We start from the raw sequence: 21652 nt of genomic DNA on the forward strand, positions 1-21652 counted from the left end.
GTTTGTGTTTTGAGATGGAAATGTGGGTACACGATGTTCTGCAAGGTTTAGTTCCACTAAACGAAGCCATGCGTATGGACTACATTGCTCAGCAAGGGTTTTGAAGGTCTATTGATGGGGATTTGGGGCGTCATAAGAATGCGGTGTTGTTCTCACCCTGGCCTCAGGGGGGCGCTGGAGCAGGGCTACCCAGGAGGCCAGGCCACACCCACTTGACTTTCAGGATTTTGGACCAAAGCTGCATCCCGCCTTAAAGCATGGGATCTTAACATTTTCTATGCCTTGGACCCTTGATGAAGCTTTGAACCCCTTCTCAGAATAATTGTTTTGTAACTTTTTATTTTGATGGAATTTCAAACTTAACCAGAAGTTGCAATAGTAAAAGCAACCCTGTATTCCCTTCACCCAGATTGATGCATTGTTAACATTTGTCCAAGTGCTTTAGTATGCTTCCACCACGTATTTATGGGGGGGTGGGGGGCGTGTATATCAATCAGGGTGGTCCAGAGAGAAGAACCAATAGAGAAGACAGAGAGAGAGAGAGAGGAAGAGAGAGACATTTTAAAAAATGGGCTCATGCGACTGTGGGAGCTGGCAATCCGTAGGAAACTAATACAGGAGGTATAGATCCGTAACTATAACTATAGTTACATCTGTTTACATCTTCCCCTGAATCATTTGAGAGGAAGTTGGAAACGTCATGCCCCTTTATCCTAAATTCTTCATTGTGTGTCTCTTAAGAACAAGAAGATATTCTCTGTCATAACCACAGAATAGCTATTGAAATAAGGAAATGTAATACTGATGCAACACTGTTATGTAATCCAGCTCCTCACTGAATTTCATCAATTGTTTCAATAATGTGCTTTATCCCTTTTTTTTTTTTTCAGAATAATGTGCTTCATAAGTACATTTCAAAATGTCTTGTTCTGTTTAAACAGCATGATAACTCCTTTGTTAGTTTGAAACCTGTTTATTTAATCACTTCCCAACTGGTGAAATTTTAGGTGGTTTCCAATATTTTTGTTCACACCACAGCAAGCATCCTTGTATATATATCCTAGGACCCGTACACAAATATTCATTGCAGATGACTCTCTAGCAGTGAAATTACAGGGCAGTGTGTACACACATTCTCTATGTTTGTAACCTTTATGCTGGTGTCTCTTCATCGTCTTCAAGATCCAGATGTGCCCTGCCCAATATGGCAGCCCGCCAGCCACATGTGGCCTCTGAAGGCTCAAAATATGGTGAGTTCAAATTGACAAGGGCTGTGAGTATAACACATATACCAGATTTCAAAGACTTAGTACAAAAAAATCATAAAAGATCTTAATAATTTTTATATTAATAACATGTTAAAATAATATTTTGGAAAAATTGGGTTAAGCAAAATATATTATGTTATTATAATTAAATATCATTATATGTATTAATATAATATGTATAATAATATCATCACTATGACTATACTATATTAATATATCACTAATATCATTGATTTTAATATAATATATAATAATTGTATTATTAGATATGTTACCATTATCATTTCATCTGTTCCTTTTTTTTTTTTATTGCTACTAGAAAATTTTAAATTACATATAAGGCTGACATTTGTGGCCCACATTATATTTTTATAGGACAGCACAATTCTAGAGCCCTCAGCCCACCTGGAGCCTTTGTGTGAATAATTAAGAGGCGCCCTCTCCAGGCAGTCAGAGCCCTGTACTAGAGCACACACACACAGTTTCACAAAGAGAGTCACTTCTGACTCCTACCTTTACATTTATTTCTCTCTCACATACCATGTGTGACTCATGGCTTCCACTTTGCAGTCTAAGATGGCTGCTTGAGTTTCCTCATCTCCAAACAGTAAGGGAAAAAGGAGCCAGGGGAACAGATGTCCATTCCCTTTAAGGGTAAGACTCAGAAGGGACACACTTTGCTTCCCATTCACAGCCCACTGGCTGGAATGCATTCACATGGCTGCACCTAGCTGCAAGGGAGTTTCGGAAACATAGTCTTTAGCTGGGTGGCCATGGGTCTTGTTAAAACTTTATTCCAGGGCTGGTCCATGGTTCACTCGGTAGAGTGTGGTGCTGATAACACCAAGGCCAGGGGTTCGGATCCCATATAGGGATGACCGGTTAGCTCACTGGGTGAGCATGGTGCTGACAACACCAAGTCAAGAGTTAAGATCCCCTTACTGGTCATCTTTTAAAAACAAACAAACAAACAAAAAAACCTTTATTCCAGTGGACAAAAGGGAAAATACATACTAGAGGACAATTAGAAGTCTGTCACAAACAGCATCAAGAAAGGCATCACTAATTTAAATAAAACAATCTTATTTATTATTACTTAAATAAGAAATCTAGTAGAGGAAAAAGTGTGAGAGAAAAAGGATGTGCCACTGATTTTCTTCTGGTTTACTAAAAAATATTCACACATATGTGCATGAAAATAATATTACCAGGGACGTCAATAAAAATAATATTACCAGGGCCATTATTAAGTGAGACAAACTGTGAAATGCAGGAACAGCCCACAAACCACTCCCACTTCTGACACCAACCACAGAGTTTCTAGGTTGCCAACATCACCCTCAGTCTGACACCAAATACAAGTTCAAGGGGCCCCAAGACGTCTTCAGGTTTGATAATTTGCTAGAAAGACTCACAGAACTCACTGAAAGCTGCTGTACTAGTGGTTATGGTCTATTATGGTGAAGGATACAGATTAAAATGCACCAAAGAAAGAGATGAATGGGGCAGAGTCCAGGTGAGTTCCACATTCAGAGCTTCCAGCTGTCCGGTTCTTCTCCCAAAAAAGTCAAGGATGGCTCCAACTTTCTCGGCTGCCATATGTGGCAATATAAATGGATTACTGCCAATGAGAAGAGCTCACTCAAGCTTTGGTGTTCAGTCTTTGTTGGGGCTTGGTCATGTATACCTGGCTGGTCACCAACATGGCTGATCTCAGTCTCCAGCCCCTCTGCAGATCAAGCTGATACTACATGACCCAAAGCCCCCACCCTCAATCACATTGTTAGACTATCTGGCACCAAAGGCCCCAGGTAAATAAAGACACTTTTATTAGGTGAGACATTCGAGTAACTTAGAGATGACCTCCCAGGAGCTCAGAGTGAAGGCCAGACCTCTCTTTGGACAATGTTAAATTTTTTACTATGCAACAACTGTAAGGAAAATAGAAACAATTTAGTCAGGCTTCCTCACCTCCTATCAGGCAGGACATAATTCAGCACATTTTTGCACATACACTGTGAACTAGTTATATAAGAATAGTGTAACTGTGCATGTGCGCTTATGTAATCCTTAGCTTCTGGCCACTATTGTGTACTTGTAATGTAAGAGAGACAACTACTCTGAACTGCAAGTCGGCAGAGCAGCAGAGTGGAGGCAGAGCTCCTGTCTGAAATAAAGCATGTCTGTTGTGCCTGAGGTTGCTAGAATCTTCTTTCAACTACCTGACTCGTGATCTACACAGGATGGGGCAGAGGGATCAATGATTCCAGCCCAACAAACGACCGATTGTAATTACAGACTTTTTAGAAGTGAAAAGTTATTTACGTAGGACATAAGAACAAAATCTGAAGTCTGGGTGTCTCATAAGATTCCTTTGTTAGAAATAATCTTTACAGAGTATTTTTATGATATAGAATCATGCCTGCTTTCCTGAAATTGTGGAGAATGAAAAGCTTTTTTTTTTCTCGTCTTGCTGTGATTTGTTTTTACCAGCAGTTAGAAAGGCCTACAGTTTCAAAGTAAAATCCTGGGATTCTTCCAGTTAGCACTAAGAGAAAAAAAATTGGTACGTCTGACAACCCACAGAGGAGTGGAAGAAGAAATATTACATATCTCTGGCAAAGGATTTGTACCTGGAATCTATAAAGAACTCTTACAAGTCACAAGAAAAAAGCAGCCCAGTAGTAAAATGGGTTAAAGTCTTGAATAGGTATTTCATAAAAAGAATATTCAGATAGCTAAATAAATACATTAAAAAGTGTGGATGACTTTCTTGGTCAACAGGGAAACACAAGTTAAAATCATAGTGTGGTTCTACTACACGCTCATGAGAAAGACTAAGATAAAAAAGCAGGAAACAGAGCAACCTGAATCCTCACACACAGCTGCAGGGAGTGTAAAATGGTGCAGCCACTTTAGGAAGCTTTGCATGGTATCTACTAAAATTAAACAGGCACCTAACCTATGACCTAGCAAGCCCACTCCTAGGTATTTACTCAATGGAGAAGCAAGCATGTCTGGTAAAAGAATGTTCTAGAATGTTCATAGCAGCTTTATTGTTGGTAACAACCAACAACTGGAAACCAACAAGAAATCCATCAACAGTAGAATGGATAAATAAATTGTATATTTAATAAAACACTATATAGCAGTAAAAAGGAATATGAAAACTAATAGTAAAAAAACTTATTCATGTAACAAGCAACATGGCTGAATCTCAAAGCCATTATGTTGAGTGAAAGAAGCCAAATACTAAAGCATACATATTGTATAATTCTATTTAAATGAAGTTTAAGAACAGACAAAAGTAGACTTTGGTGTTGTAAGCCAGGATAGAAGTTACTTCTGAGGGTTAGAAACTGAAAGGCAGAGTAGGGGGAGCTTGGTGTTTCAAAACATTCTGTTTCCTGATCTAAGTGTTGTTTACTCAGGGATGTTCAGCTGTGAAAAAGGTATAAAGCCATACCCTTATGATTTGTGAAGCTTTATGTCTGAATCTTATTGATGGAGTTTGGATGTGTTGTCCCCTCCAAAACTCATGTGGAAATTTGATCTCCAATGTGGCAGTGTTGGAAACTGATTGAGTCATGGGGGCAGATCCCTCATGAATGGATTAATGCTCTCCCTGGCGGAGGAGGGGAAGTGAGCGAGTTCTTGCTCTATTAGTTCCCACGAGAACTGATTGTTTAAAGGACCCTGGCACCTCCTCTCTCTCTCTTGCTTCCTCTCTCTTGCTTCCTCTCGCCATGTGATCTGCTTGTACCTGCCAGCTGCCTGCCACTTTCCACCATGAGTAGAAGCAGTCTGCGGCCCATGCCAGATGCAGCTGTCCCAGAATCGTAAGCCAAATAAACCTCTTTCCTTTATAAATTACCCAGTCTCATGTATTTCTGTCATAGCAATACGAAATGGACTAAAACACTTATACTTGAGTTAAAAGTTGTGTTCTTTTAAGGAGATCTGAGAGACTTAAAATTTACACAATGGAAAAGAAAGAAGCAGAAAAGGGTCACTGCCAATTGGCATATGGAACACGTGTTATTTTGCATCTACTATCCCTAGCACTTTGCAAAGCCCAGCTCCCATCAGGAACGGATGGGCTGAGCAGGTGGCTGCAGCCACCATGCTCGAAGAGAAGCACTGTGCTCAGCCACCAGCCTGCCAGTGGCCACAGAAAGCCCAGAGCCAGCCAAATGTTGCTTGTCACTCACCACCACCCCCTTGCATGGCGCTGAGGTTCCTCAGCTTTCAAGATGGGATGTGGTAGGCCTATCGGCAGTGGTTCTTGGGTCCACACAGCCTTCCAACCCTGGCCTGACTGGTTTACCAGAATTTTGAGCACCAGCTGGACAGTAAGCACCAGGGAGAGGCTGGGAGGAAGAAGCTGGAGGACACATCAGGCAGAGGGCCTCTCAAAGGCTGGCATAAAACACCACCACCAGCAACAATAATAATAATAACAGCCCGGCTATCACTGAGAGATTGCTCAATGCCAGGCACTGTCCCAAGCACTTCACAATAACCAAAGTTGGTGGAGATGAGACATGCCAACCCTAACAGAATGCAGAATGGAACTTATATTCCTATTACTCTGAATATTCTAGAAGTTTCTAACTCTAAAGTTGTAAATGTGTAAGAGTGTGATTCTAAGATGTCAGTTCTAAGTTGTAAGTATGTAAGAGTTTGATTCTAAGATGTCAGTTCTAAGATTGATTGCTTGACAAAATGCACTCTTTTTTGGTGTACAGATCTGCGATAAAAGCATAAAGTCATGTAACTGTTGTGGCGCAGACTCGACAGAGAAGTGATCAGCACTCAGAGGGTTGGAGAGTAAGGTATTTTATCATGCCAGTGGGCCCAGACGAGCCAGCACTCCAGGCTCTGAGCCCCAAGCTCAAGTGTTACAGGGTTTATATAGGCAACTCTTCCAGGTTTTTAAGTTTCACTTTCTCAGCATTCACATAGCTATTGCAATAAGCAAGCACAGTTTACAGAAGCAGGAGTGCAGAGCCGTTCATTATCAGTAAAGCTAATACAACAAGCAGGTTCTGTTTTAAAGGCAAAACAAGCTACTGAAAGAATTCATTTTGAATCTTCCCAATACAACCACCACTACAGACAAGACACAGAACAGTCCCATCACCCCAGAAAGTTCTCTCGGGCTGCTTCTTTACAGTCAACCTCTCCCACCCCCACACCCCACCAACCCCTGTATGCCCTGGCAATCACTTATCTATTCTCCATCACCATAGTTTTGCCTTTTCAAGAATGTCATTTAAATGGGATCATACAGTATGTAGCTTTTTAAATTTGACTTCTTTTACTTAGCATAATACATTTAAAACTCATCCTTATTGTGTGTATCAAAAGTTCCTTCTAATTTCTAAGTGGTATTTCATCATATAGATGTATCACAGTTTGTTTATTCACTCACCAGTAGAAGGACATTTGAGTTGTTTCCACAGTTTGAAGCAATCTTGAAAAAAGCCACTGTAAACATTCTTGTACACGGTTTTCTGGGATCCTAAGTTTTCACTTCTCTTGAAATGACTGTGTTAGTTTTCTGTGACTGCTGTAACAAATTGCCACAAACTGGGTAGCCTAAGACAATACAAATTTATGCTCTCACAGTTCTGGAGTCCGGAAGTCTGAAATCAAGCCGTCGGTAGGGCTGTGCTCCAGCCAAATGCTCTAAGGGAACATCATTCCTTGCCTTTTCCAGCTTCTGGTGACTGCTAGCATTCTTTGGCTTGTGGCCACATCACTCCAGTCTCTGCTTCCATCTTCACATGGCTTTCTTCTCTGTGTCTGTGTGTTTTCCTCTTCTATCTCTTATAAGGACACTTACCACTGAATTTAGCGTTCTCTGGGATAATTCAGGATGGTCTCACCTTGAGATCTTTAATTTAATTACATCTGCAAAGACCCTTTTTCCAAATAATGTTACATTCACAGATTCTGGGTGGACACATATTTTGTGAGCCACCATTCAACCCACTACACTAACAAACTGTTTTCTGAGGGGCTGCACCATTTTGCATTCCCAGCAGCAGATTCTCTGATTTTAAAGGTCCTAACCTGCGCTGGGTTGGGGGGAAACAAGGGGAAATGCCCCAGAATCTTCCCACTGATGGATGGGGAGGCTGGGAAGTTGACGGAGCAACTCCTATCACCTTTTGGGTAAGAGTTGCCCCAGAGGACATTAAACTTCCCCACACTGTTGGGGTGCATCTGGGGTCCAAGTAAGTTCACTGATACCAGAGAAAATCAATAGGAAAGAAATGGGTACCAAGCTGAGAAGTCTAGAGGCTGTCCCTATGCTGGACACTGTCAGCCCCAGCTGCAGGTGAACCTAGGTGGGTCAAAGGGTGACACAGAGGGACATCAACAGTGTCCACTACACACGGATGACCCTTGACAATTTTTTTTTCCAGAAAATTTTCTCTGCCCTAGCCAAAAGAAGTAATTCTCTTTCTGCCAGTAATTTTTTAAAATTAATATAAATCAGTTTTTCTACTTCATCTCTAAATCAGTGTTCAAAAAATAATAATAATGTAACACTATCAGGTTTAAGGAGCACTGAATTGTTACCTGTTCTGAAGAACAAAATCATCAGCATGCCCAGGAGGCTCTAATATCTCAACTGGCTTGGAAGACATGGAAGCTATGTACAAACAATGAAGTAGAGCTAATCGGGCATGTAAAACAAGCATAAGAAATATCCTTGAGGAAATAAGGGGGTATATTGCAAACTTGAAGCAAGAAGAGGAAGTTATGAAGTAGAACCTAACTGGAGATAGGGATAAAAAGTGTATAATTACTGGAATAAAGAACTCCATAGGCATGTTGAATGGCAGAATAGATACAGCTAAAAAACGAATGTGCAAGGTAAAAATGCTGCCCCAGAAGGTATCAGTAAGGGACAGAAAGAGGGAAACTGTAAGGAAAAAAATTAAGATATGTAACAATGCAAGTAAAAGTTCCAGCTTCCGTCCACCAAATAGAATCTCCCTGAAAAAGAGAAAAGAGAGCATGGGTAAGAAAACACTGTGTGAAAAATTATTCTCTAAGAATTTCCTAGAACCAAGGACGTCATGCTTCCTACTGAAGTGTTTACTACATAATGAGCAAGATAAACTAGAAGAAAAGTAACAAAACCAAATAAATGCTAGTAACAGCTTAAAATATCAAAGAACTAGAGAAAATCACAAAAGCCTCCAGAAAGAAAAAAAAATAGATTTCTTACAAAAGAAAAAGAAGCTGGGGGCTGGCTAGTCAGCTCACTTGGTTAAGAGCGTGGTGTTCTAGCACCAAAGTCAGGGATCCGGATCCATGTACTGGCCAGCTGCAAAAAAAAATAATAATAGAATAAGAATCTGATGTCAATGTGTGCGTGCTGCTGGAGGGGTGCTTAGGGGAACTGCACACTCGTGAGAACAATTATCGGACTGCCATCTCTAAGGAGAGATAAGAGAAGAGACATAGAAAAAGGGATAAGAGAGATGGGAGAAGACAAGGGTTGGTAGGTGGGTGAGAAGGAAGAGGGGAGGAAGGGGAGAGGTAGAAAGACGTGAGGAAATATCAATGAGAGGCCAAGAAGAGAAAAAGTGGAGGTAATGGGAAATGTTTTGCCCTTGACCTTGCCGTTTTTCCAATTTGGGGCTGCCCAAGGCCCTGTGTGGCCTGGGTTGTGGTGCTTAAAGAAAAAAATGTGGGTGAGGAGAGAAAATGAGTCTTGAGATTTTCCATCGGTCTGAGCTGTTTTCTAGGGTTCAGGGGTAGGGAGTCAAATAGGGTCTCCCAGTCTCCATCATGAATTCTGAACAGGGAATAGCGCAGACAAAATTCATGCTCACCAGGAGAGCAGAATGGGGGTTTTAGGCTCCGAAAGATCTCCCAAGAGAGACTACCAGAGACCGAGCACCTGGGGGCTGTGCCCAGGCTCTCTTCCTGAGCTTTGGGATCCTCCCAGGCCCAGAGAGGCTATGCAGGTCCACAAGCTGCCTAGCATTCTGGTGACTTCCCCCAGCCAAGTCCTCTTGCCTACAGTTTTGGGGTTGCTGTCGGAGCCCAGCAGCCCACCTTCTCTTTTCCCACTTCAGCTCTCTGGACTCACCCTTCCCTGCTATTCAGGTACTTCCTGGTGTTAGGTTGGGTTCCAAAGCAAATCTCAAGATGGGATTCATGGAGAAGTAATTTCTTAGGAAGTGGTTCCCAAGAAAAAACTGTTGGCAGGAGGGAGGTGAGGAAGTGAGACAGGTGTCAACCTAAATAACAGACATAGAGGGAGACTCTCTAAAAGAAAATGATATTTATTTGAGAATGGAAATATGTGTGCCATAGCAAACTAAGTGCATATTCAGGGAGGTAAAAGAAGACAAAGGTTTTTAAAGGAAGAATGAGGAGGGTGACGTAATTGTCTTGAGATCATTATGCTTGGCTGCAAGGATCAATAGTGGCACCAGTCTGAGGATGGACAGGCACTTGCTGGGCAGATGTCCTCACAGAAGTACTTTTTCGTGTAAGGTTGTGATGGCCTCTGCAAAAGGTTGTGGTTGTTGCAGTCTTTCGTGATAGCTCTTGTTATCAAGCATTTATGCTGAGAGCCCCTCCTTCATGACCTTCCCTGGCTCAGAGTTTTTAACCCGAGTGACTCCATTTTTATTCTGACAACCTTCACACAGGGAAGAGAAGGATGCCAAGCATCCCAGAAAGGGTAACTGGCTCAGTCCCACGAGGGAGTCGGAGATGTAAATCACACTTCAGAATGGGCCCCAGTAGGGCTCTGGGAGTTGAAGTGTTTATTCCCCTACAACCGTCGGCCATTGGATAAGAGCTGCATGGGGACGGGAGGCTAATTTTCAGTCACTTCCTAATCTGGCAAAGTAGGTTCTAGAAGCAACAAAGGGAATAGACACTGGCTGGCAGGAAGCTGGTGTGCACAAAAGGAAGAAGGAATCTGGAGGTGTGGAGGCAACACAGAGCATCGGTCGAATCTCTCCACCTCCACCTCCAATCTCATTCCCTTTCCCGTGTGTTAGTGATTTAGCCTTGTCCGGGGTTCATTTCCATGTATGGACACACCCCAGCCACTGTCCACAGTGTCCAGGCTAAAAGCACAAGCTCCGGAGAGATCAGGCAATATAGAGATCCTGAGGACAGAGAAATAGAGGGTGTGTGTCCCAGTTTCAAAATGTACACCCTGGGCTACCATGGAAAGCTGGAGGTGGTAAAGACAAGGATGCTGGTCAACAAATTCCAGGTTGCTAGAACTGACCAAGACAGCAGGATTGCATTGCCTCAGACACATTGAGCAGGACACACAGAAATCAGTAGGTTGGAGCATGGTGTTATAACACCAAGGTCAAGGGTTTGAATCCCTGCAGTGGCCAGCCACCAAAAAAAAAAAGAAAAAAGGAAGAAAAGAAATCACTGAGTTCTGTTACAATTTGGAGAGCCAGTGGATGGTAAAAATGATGCAGGGTGGTCCCTTCTCCATATCACCCCATGTGGTAGATTGCATTATTGGCCCCAATTCTTCACCCCTCCCTACATCCTCATTCTTGCCAAGCTTCATTATGGCCTTTTGAATTTGGGACTGACTATGTGACTTATTTGGCCAACAATACACAAGCAGAAGTGACAGCAGGTCAGTTTTCAGTCCATGCCTTAAGAAGCCATGTATATTTCTACTTGCCATTTCTGCCATTGCCCAGAGAAAAACTTGTCCAGGCTAGACCACTGGTCTCGAGAGGAGGATAAGAAACACACAAAGAAGAAACAACACTGAACCGGAGAGAGCAGCTGTTGCAGCACCCAGTTCATCTTAAGAATTTCAATTATTAGTCATGCAATAAATGGTCTGGTTTTTTAAAAAAAAAAATTTTTTTTAAAGAAAAAAGAAACAGAGCACAGCCACCAAGCCATCTTGTCGACCTGCAGTAAAAAGCAGAGCCTCCCAGCCTTGCTCAGCTTCCTCCCCCATAACCAACATGCTGATACGTGAATGATAGTCAATGGTGGCTGTTTGAAGTCCCTGAGTGTTGGGGTAGTTTGCATAATAAGTAGGTCATTTGTAGAATTGTTTAGGCCAATTTGGATGAAGTAGAGTAGTAATAAAAAGGTTTGGTAGAGCCAAACTGCTGTGTATTCTTCTAAACCTGTGTCTTTTGCCTCCTGGGCACCAGTAAGACTATATTTCCCAGCCTTCCTTGCAGTTCCGTGCGGCCATGTGACTGCGTTCTATGCAATGGACCATGAGTAGAAGAAATGTATGCTGCTTTCAAATGTGGTCCATTAAAAGCTTCTGTGAAGCCCTCCCTGCCATATTCCCCTTCTGATAGGGGATCCTGAATACAGAGGATCTAGTAGAGGCTACCAGGGCCCTATGAGATAAAAAAGCCACCTGACCGAAGATTCTGGGTCCCTGAGCCACATGGAACGTCGCCCACCAGCCAGGAACATTGGCATTGGCCCTTTTCTATTATGTTGTACCACAGAGATTTCCGGATGTAACTCTTACCACATCTAGACTTGCCTAATATCAGAATTGAACTGGGGAGAAGGAAATGAGGAAGTATAGAGAGTTTATGTAAACAGGTTCATAATGGGGCAGTTTGGTAACATGCTCACTCAATACTCATAAACCCTCACTTCTATATTCTCTGCAATCCTTTCATATTTCTTTTTTTTTTTGTTTTGTTTTTTTTTGTTTTTTTTTGTTTTTTTTTGTTTTTTTTGTTTTTTTTTAAATTTTATTTTGTCGATATACATTGTAGCTGATTAATGCTCCCCATCACCAAAACCTCCCTCCCTTCTCCCTCCCCCCCTCCCCCCAACCATGTCCTTTCTGTTTGTTTGTTGTATCAACTTCAAATAATTGTGGTTGTTATATCTTCTTCCCCCCCCCCCGGGTTTGTGTGTGTATGTGTGTATGTGTGTGTGTGAATTTATATATTAATTTTTAGCTCCCACCAATAAGTGAGAACATGTGGTATTTCTCTTTCTGTGCCTGACTTGTTTCACTTAATATAATTCTCTCGAGGTCCATCCATGTTGTTGCAAATGGCAGTATTTCATTCGTTTTTATAGCTGAGTAGTATTCCATTGTGTAGATGTACCACATTTTCCGTATCCACTCATCTGATGATGGGCATTTGGGCTGGTTCCAACTCTTGGCTATTGTAAAGAGTGCTGCGATAAACATTGGGGAACAGGTATACCTTCGACTTGATGATTTCCATTCCTCTGGGTATATTCCCAACAGTGGGATGGCTGGGTCGTATGGTAGATCTATCTGCAATTGTTTAAGGAACCTCCATACCATTTTCCATAGAGGCTGCACCATTTTGCAGTCCCACCAACAATGTATGAGAGTTCCTTTTTCTCCGCAGCCTCGCCAGCATTTATCGTTCATAGTCTTTTGGATTTTAGCCATCCTAACTGGGGTTAGATGGTATCTCAATGTGGTTTTGATTTGCATTTCCCGGATGCTGAGTGATGTTGAGCATTTTTTCATATGTCTGCTGGCCATTTGGATATCTTCCTTAGAGAAATGCCTACTTAGCTCTTTTGCCCATTTTTTAATTGGGTTGCTTGTTTTCTTCTTGTAAAGTTGTTTGAGTTCCTTATATATTCTGGATATTAATCCTTTGTCAGATGTATATTTTGCAAATATTTTCTCCCACTCTGTTGGTTGTCTTTTAACTCTTTTAATTGTTTCTTTTGCTGTGCAGAAGCTTTTTAGTTTGATATAATCCCATTTGTTTATTTTTCCTTTGGTTGCCCGTGCTTTTGGGGTCGTATTCATGAAGTCTGTGCCCAGTCCTATTTCCTGAAGTGTTTCCCCTATGTTTTCTTTAAGAAGTTTTATTGTCTCAGGGTGTATATTTAAATCCTTAATCCATTTTGAGTTGATTTTAGTATACGGTGAGAGGTATGGATCTAGTTTCATTCTCCTGCATATCGATATCCAGTTATCCCAGCACCACTTGCTGAAGAGGCAGTCCCTTCCCCAGTGAATAGGCTTGGTGCCTTTGTCAAAGATCAGATGGCAGTAAGTGTGTGGGTTGATTTCTGGATTCTCTATTCTATTCCATTGGTCAGTGTGTCTGTTTTTATGCCAGTACCATACTGTTTTGGTTATTATAGCTTTGTAGTATAGCTTAAAGTCAGGTAGTGTTATGCCTCCAGCTTTATTTTTTTTGCTGAGCATTGCTTTGGCTATTCGTGGTCTTTTATTGTTCCATATAAATGTCTGAATAGTTTTTTCCATTTCTGAGAAAAATGTCTTTGGAATTTTGATGGGGATTGCATTGAATTTGTATATCATTTTGGGTAGTATGGACATTTTCACTATGTCCTTTCATATTTCTATGATCAGTAAGCTCCCCAGTGAAGAGGCTTCCATTCCTTTAACACCATCTCAATTGCCTGCCCCCTTACCTTCCAAAGTTGATGACTTACAACCTTGCCAAAATTATGAGTTTTCCCCAACCCTGAGCCAGATTTTACTTAGATTCTTTTAACTACTGTCAACCTAAAGGAAGAAACCACAGCAAAAATGTGAATCAGTGAGTTTATTTGGGTCGAGGTTAAGGACTGCAGCCTGGGAAACACAAATCCAAGTTTCCCTGAAGATGTGCTCTACCTGGCAGCGGTTATAGACAGACTTTTTTTTTTTTAAGATGACCAGTAAGGGGATCTTATCCCTTGACTTGGTGTTGTCAGCACCATGCTCTCCCAAGTGAGCTAACCAGTCATCCCTATATAGGGATCCAAACCTGTGGCCTTGGTGTTATCAGCACAACACACTCCCAAGTGAGCTATGGGCTGGCCCATAGACAGGCTTTTAAAGGAAAAAGGAGAAGTTAGGGGGGCAATTCCAAAGTTGTTTGCCAAGAATTTACATTGGTTCACTAAAATAACATGAGCTATGTATTGGCTATACATTGTTCTTTGCATCATAAATTCCATAACATTGCAACAAAGAAAGAGTGATGGTCACATTGTACAACTTGTGATAACATTTGGATAATTTATACCCATTGGTGATGGCAGATAGTCTGGGTACTATTGCTAAAACATATCTTTAGCAATTTTCTCACACATGGGTGAGGGGGATGTGACTGAAGCCCCATGATCATATCTCTCTGGGTTAAATAAGTTTAGAGACCTCATGTCTCACATTATTCTATGCCACTTTTCTTTCTCATTACCATGTGTTAGTAATTTTAGGACACTAAGTAACAGAGACCACTCAGAAGATTTTTGCTGCCACTTCACTGTCAATTTCGATGTTTGATGATATTGATATTACCTATATTGAGAACTACTATCAGTTCAAACAATCCAAGAATACCAAACCCCACTTGAGAATGGGGAAATAATTATCCCTAAGTCTCCATTTTCCTCTTCACCCAGCCTAACACATGGGCACCCAACTAAAGATTACATCTCCCAGCCTCTCTTGCAGCTAGGTGTGGCCACTGAAAAATGTATGGCCAACCAATGGGACGTGAGCAGGAATGTGTTCGCAGCTTCTGAGTGGATGCCCCCTTCCCTCTTCCCATTCAAATTGGCTGGTATTTGGTTGTGTCTGTGAAACATCTTGCACCACGTAGATGAGAGCAATGCCCTAGGAATGGAGAGCAACAAGACAGAATGTAATGCAGGGCCTCTAACACGATAGAGCCCATCATTGCTTCCACTGAGATGCTATATGAGAAGGAAACCAACCTCTATATTGTTTAAATCACTGTTAATTTGAATCTCCAAGACAGCAATTGAGTCTGTATCCTAAGTAATTCAGTTAGACATAGATCAGTCATGTATTCATGCCACAGTCAACACCCCAGCAGGAAACAGTGATTTTTCCAGCAGGCAGAAGTGGACTCAATCATTTTATTACCTTTCTCAGGACAGAAATTTCCATTTCAAGACCTATATCTACCTTTCTCTTACTTAAAGGATGAGTCCCTCTCTGTTCTAGAATAAAAATAGAGAAAGCAAGCCAGTATAATCACCACAACAAAGTACAATTGAAATCCAGAATATACAAGGAACTCAAACAGCTTAACAGCAAAAAAACAAGTAACCCAATAAAAAAAGGGGCAAAGGAGCGGAGTAGGCATTTCTCAAAGGAAGATATACAAATGGCCAACAGACACATGAAAAATGCTCAACATTACTCAGCATTCAGGAAATGCAAATCAAAACCACTTTGAGATACCATCTCACTCCAGTTAGGCTGCCTAATACCCAAAAGACTGAGAATAATAAATGTTGGTGAGGATGTAGAGAAAAGGGAACCCTCCTACACTGTCGGCGGGACTGCGAAATGGTGCAGCTTTTATGGAAAATGGTACAGAGTTTCCTCAAACAATTACAGATAGATCTACCATATGACCCAGCTATCCCACTGCTGGGGATATACCCAGAGGAATGGAAATCATCATGTCAAAAAGACACCTGTACTCCCATGTTTATTGCAGCAGTGCTATTTACAGTAGCCAAGAGTTGGAACCAGCCTGAATGCCCGTCATCAGATGAGTGGATAAGGAAACTGTTGTATATCTACACAACAGAATACTACTCTACTGTAAAAAAGAATGAAATACTACCATTTACAGCAACATGGATGGACTTAGAGAAAGTTATATTAAGTGAAATAAACCAGGCACAGAAAGAGAAATACTGCATGCTCTCACTTCTATGTGGGGGCTAATAAAAATAAATAAATAAATATACAAACAAACAGGGAAAGAAGACACAACAATCACAATAATTCTTTGAACTTGTTAAGATAAGTGAACAGATATGATATTAATGTGGGGAGGGAGACAGAGGGAGGTAAAGGAGGAATTGGTAAAGGGACATGAAAATCAACTACATTGTATACTAGCAAACTAAAAAAAAATTTTTTAAGTACAATTGAACAAATGATATGTAGGTTGTTTTGTTTTCTCCTTCCTCACTGTTGCTTATTTTCTGAGAATGGGGCACAGAGATCTTTGGGTAATTTGCTTAAGAAAATTGGTCATAGTTTATAAACTCAATCTTATTCCTTGAGCAGGAAACAATACATTTTATCATGTATTATATCTCATAATAAGTGACCTGAATGTTGACCCCTGTCCGTCCCTCCATCTGGATGGACCCAACCCTCGTGGATGATGGATATACCCAGGAAAGATAGTGCCAGCCCTATTCAACATCCCGACGGCTCAAAAAGAGTAATCAGCAGACAAAGACCACACTGGTTATTTTAACAGAGAGAATTTGATATGACGATTGTTAACCGGGTATCGGAGAACTGAAAAGGCAAAAAGGGAACTCTAAGGCATTCATTCTCCAACTGCAGTCCCCAGACCAGCAGCATCAATATGGCCTGGAAATTTATTAGAAATGCAAATTATTGAACCCTACCTAGGTCAGAAACTCTGGAGGTGGATCCCAGCAGCCTGTTTTTTAACAAGACCTCTGGATGATTCTGATGCATACTCAACTTTGAGAACCATTGCACTGAGGTATCTTGCAGAAAGTAATTACCACCATAGGGCTGGGGAAACAAAGGGGAAAAACTAGAATTATTAAAACTCGTAACCTTAGAGGAGAGCCTCCTGGGGCTGGGACCTGGATCTCTGTCTCTAATTTAGCAAATAGAAAGAAAGGACATGCAGTTGAATTTGAATTTCATATAAACAACCAGGTGACACCAACAGGAAAAGGAAGCCAGAAAAGAAACAGGAAGAAGCAGCAGATAGGAAGTAGCAAATCCTTTCTTCTTCCTCCAGCCTAGAGTTTTCCTCCAGAGCCCCCTATTGGTGGAGTCTAATAGGGAGCCAGCTGGCAAAGGGGATAAGGGGTTTGCAGAGTCCCAGCCCCCGCATCACAGAGTATAAAAGGTGGATTTAGAGCTAGGAGAAAATAACTTAACAACCAGAACAGTAATCGTCTCCTTTTCTCAATCTCTGGTTCCTTCCAGGCAGGAATATCTACAAGCGAACCGAGCAAACCCGTGTGGACAAGTAACTACAAGATTCATTGCCAACACTGAGATGACCAGAGTCGGTGGAGTGTGAGCAGAAGTGACTTTAGTCTAGAGTGGAGCTCCAAGACAGGGGAGCACTTCGTCCACCCTTGCTCTCCTCCTTCCATTGGAACCTGGATGTGGTGACCCAGCCCTGCAAATAATGACAAGGTCCTAGGAGACGGTGAAGCCACAGCTGATGTACGGGGAAAATCCACCTGCCAACCTGTAGCACCCATCCTGGACTGTGACACACAAGTGAGAAATAAACTTTTCTTTTTAAGCCTTTGTTGGCTTGGAGTCTATTTGTTACAACAGTTCATGGCACCCGAACCAATACATGCTACTGTGCATTACACAAAGTATTTCTCTTCCTGGTCTCACTCTTCATGGCTCACACTCCTCCCAATACTTCCCCAAATCTCCCGAGATAGAAATAACCAGCTGATGGGGGGCACTTCCACCAATCACTTCTTACTTTATTTGCATACGTTTTTTTCTTTTTCCACCACTAATATTAGGTGTGGGGAGGATGTCCTGTTGCCAGGGCTACTAAGAGCGGCAAATGCCCAGTTCAGCCTTAACAGGGACATGGGGATGTCATTCATAACTTTAGGACCAGGACAAGAAATTACCATGACAGATGGACAAACAGAATAACAGGCTTCTCTTTGAAGGTCTTATTCACAGGGCACAACAACAATTTCTAAACCTTCAGAGTCTTATCGGACTCTTTGCTCACATGACACGTCAACGACAAATTTCATTTAACAAAGAGCAGAGTCAAGCTGGTAGCAGTTATTAGCATTCAGACAAGTCCTCAGATCACACAGGAAAACAAGACTGATGTGAGTTTTTTTAATTTTATATCTGATTTACTGAGATTATTTTAAGTTGTGTCTCATACAGTATAATATCTCACTCTCTGTCACTGTAGGGAGGGAACACTGCCTTCATCTCTCCCAGAGATTCTTTTTTTTCCCCACCCTCTCATGTGCAATACTTTATCTTTTTAATTGCAGTAGAATATACATAACATAAAGTTTATCATTTTAACCATATCAAAGTCTAGAGTCCAGAGGCATCAAATACATTCACACCGTTGTGCAACCATCCCCACCATCCATCCACACAACTCTCTTCATCTTGCAAAACTAGAACCCTGTACCCATTAAACAGTAACTGCCCATATTCCCCTCCCCCAGTCCCTGGCAATCGCCATTCTATGGTCTCTCTATGAATTTGACTACTCTAGGTACCTGAGCTGAATCATGCAGCATTTGTCTTTTTGTGACTGGCTTATTTCACTTAACATAGTATCCTCCAGGTTGATCCATATTGTAACTGTGCAGAATTTATTTCCTTTTTAAAGCTGAATTATATTCTATTGTATGTCTATACTACATTTTCATCAATGGACACTTGGGTTGTTTCCACCTTTTGGCTGTTGTAAATAATGCTGCTATGAGCATGGGTGTACAGATCTCCTTGAGACCTTGCTTTCAATTCTTCTGGATATTGCTATGGTCTGAATGTGCACCCCAAAACTCATGTGTTGGAAACTTAATTTCCGATGCAACAGTGTTGGGAGATGGCTCTGCCTTCATGAATGGATTAATGACGTTGTAAAAAGAGCTTATGGAAGTGGGTTCCCCCTCTTCTGTTCTTCTGCCATGTGAGGACATGGCATTCATCCCCTTCTTTGCCCTTTCACCCTCCACTATGTAAGGAAGCAGCATTCCTCCCCCCAAGAGGATGCACCATCAAGGCACCACATTGGAAGCAGAGAGCATCCCTCACCAGACATCTGAACCTGCTGGCACTATGACCTTGTACTTCCCAACCTCCAGAACTGGGAGAAATAAATTTCTGTCCTTTATAAATTACCCAGTCTCAGACATTCTGATATGGCAGCACAAATGGACCAAAACAGGTATATACCCGTATCAGAAGTGTAACTGGCGGATAACATTTTATTAATTATGGAAACAAAGTTTGGGGTCCAAGCTCTAGAATGTCATTGGCTAGCATAATAATAATCAAAAAGCAAGCAAGAGGAACTCGCTCTTACTGGCAGAAATGGAGAAAGGAATGAATGAGCTCTTACTTAATAGTGTCAAATAACAGAACATTTTCTTCCATGGGCAGGTGTCCTGGGCTCCCCTGACTTTGGGGGATCAAACAGAGGCAAATCCCTCCACAGCTCTGCCTCCTTCCCCTTGCGTATCTTCTCTCTCCCAGGTTCCCACTGACCTTTAGTCGCTCTCCTGCACTTCTATCTACCGGCCAGATCTCAAGCCTCTCCCTCCTCCCCTGAAACAGATTCTTTCTCTGATCTTCCTGCTTCTCCCCTCGTTCATCTCCTTGTTGACAGAGAACAGAGGGGCCGCACATGGCGACTGGCCACACTCCGTGGGCCCCTAGGTCCCTCTCTGCCTGGTTCTGCCTGAGCGGTATCACCCCACTTCCTCCCCTGTCTTCTGGCTTCTGGCTGGATTTGTCCAAGGGAGGGGCCAGCAGGACTAGAGGGTGAGAGAAGAGAAAACTTGACCAGGGTATTGATCACCCTGGGTCCCCCTGTTCCACCCCAAATTTGGCGGTGGCTGTGTCCCTCCACCTCCAGCCACAGCTTCCATCCAGTGACCCTCTCCCCTGGCTCCAGCTCTAAATCACCACTCCCTCTCCTGTCCCTTCAGGCCTTAGGGTGGTAAGTGCTCCCCACCATTGCTAGTCCCTGGGTGCCTCATCACACCTTTCCCTGTGCCGGTGTCTCTGAAAATAACTGCAGTGGGTGGAATGGTGCCCCTCCCCCAGAAGTCATGCTGACCCAAAACCTATGGATGTGAGTTTATTTGAAAAAAGGGTCTTTGCACATACAATTAAGCGAAGGGCCTCAAGATAAGGTCATCCTGGATTTTCTGGGTGAGCCGTAAATCCAAAGACAAGGGTACTTATAAGAGACAGAAGAGGAGAAGACACACACAGGAGAAGGCCATTGGAAGATAGAGGCAGAGATGCGAGCGACACAGCCACAAGCCAGGAGAACCACGAACCACCAGAAACTGGAAGAGGGAAGAAACGATCTTCCCAAACCGTCAGAGGAAACACAGCCCTACTGACCTCGATATCAGACTTCTGCTCTTCAGAATTGTGAGAGCATAAATTCTTGTCATTGTAAGCCACCCAGTTTGTGGTCATTTGTTATGGCAGCCACAGGAAACTAATACATGAGCACTTCATTAAACCCTCCTCGTGCAAACTGTCTGGAGCATCCCCCAGGTTTGCCGTCAGGATCCTTACTGATACCCATACTGCTTTCCTTAACTTCCCTCTGCCTAACGTCCCTAACTTAGCCACTGCCCCATCTCCCTCCTCTCCTAGGATGATCGAGGAAATGCTCGTGTCTAACTCATCCCATCTTCTCCCATGGTCTTGGGAAACTTAATCCATTGGATTCCACTCTCTGCCCTGCATCTTCAACATTTCTCTCCACTGAAGTCCCTCAAATCTGTACACCACTAATAATAATAGGAATAGTAATAACAAATGCTTAATGTACGCCAGGCACTGTTCTAAGCATTTCACACGTGTTAGCTCGTTTAATCCTCACAGTCTTATCAGAGGGACTCTGTTGTGACCCCAGTGTACAGAGGAGGAAACCGAAGCACAGAACAGAGAAGAAGCTCAAACAATGGCTTCCCTGTCCCAGCCAAAGTTCTTAGACATCATTCCAGCGTTTTCCATTTTATTACCTCACCTGGACTTCTTAACCTAATCAAGCTAAACTCTGTCCCTATCATTCTGCCAAAACAGCAGCAGTATTCATGTCTCAGGATAGATTTTTCTTAAAAACTGAGGTAAAATTCACATAACATAAAATCCTCCATTTTAAAGTGTACAATTCAGCGACATCCAGCATTCACAATGTTGTGCAACCATCACCACAAACAATTTCGTAATATTTTCATCATCCCCCCCAAAAATCCCATACCCATTGAGCAGTCATTCCCCAATCTTCCCTCTCCCCCAGCCCCTGGTAATCACTAATCTACTTTCTATCTCTATGGATTTGCCTATTCTGAACATTTCATATAAACAGAGTCATGCAATATATGGCTTTGTGTCTGGTTTTCACTTAAAAGTTTTCAAGATTCATCCATGGTGTAGACGTGTCAGAGCATGTTCCTTTTTGTTGCTGAACAACATTCCATTGACTGGATATTCTGCATATTGTTTCTCCATTCATCAGTTGATGCGCATTTGGGTTGTTTCCACTTTTTGGCAAATATGAATAATGTTTGAGATAGGAGGTGCTCAGTTTCCCTGGGCTCAGGTTATAGGACATGCCTGTAGG

The sequence above is a fragment of the Cynocephalus volans genome, chromosome 10, assembly GCF_027409185.1.
Source record: "Cynocephalus volans isolate mCynVol1 chromosome 10, mCynVol1.pri, whole genome shotgun sequence".
NCBI classification, from domain to species: domain Eukaryota; kingdom Metazoa; phylum Chordata; class Mammalia; order Dermoptera; family Cynocephalidae; genus Cynocephalus; species Cynocephalus volans.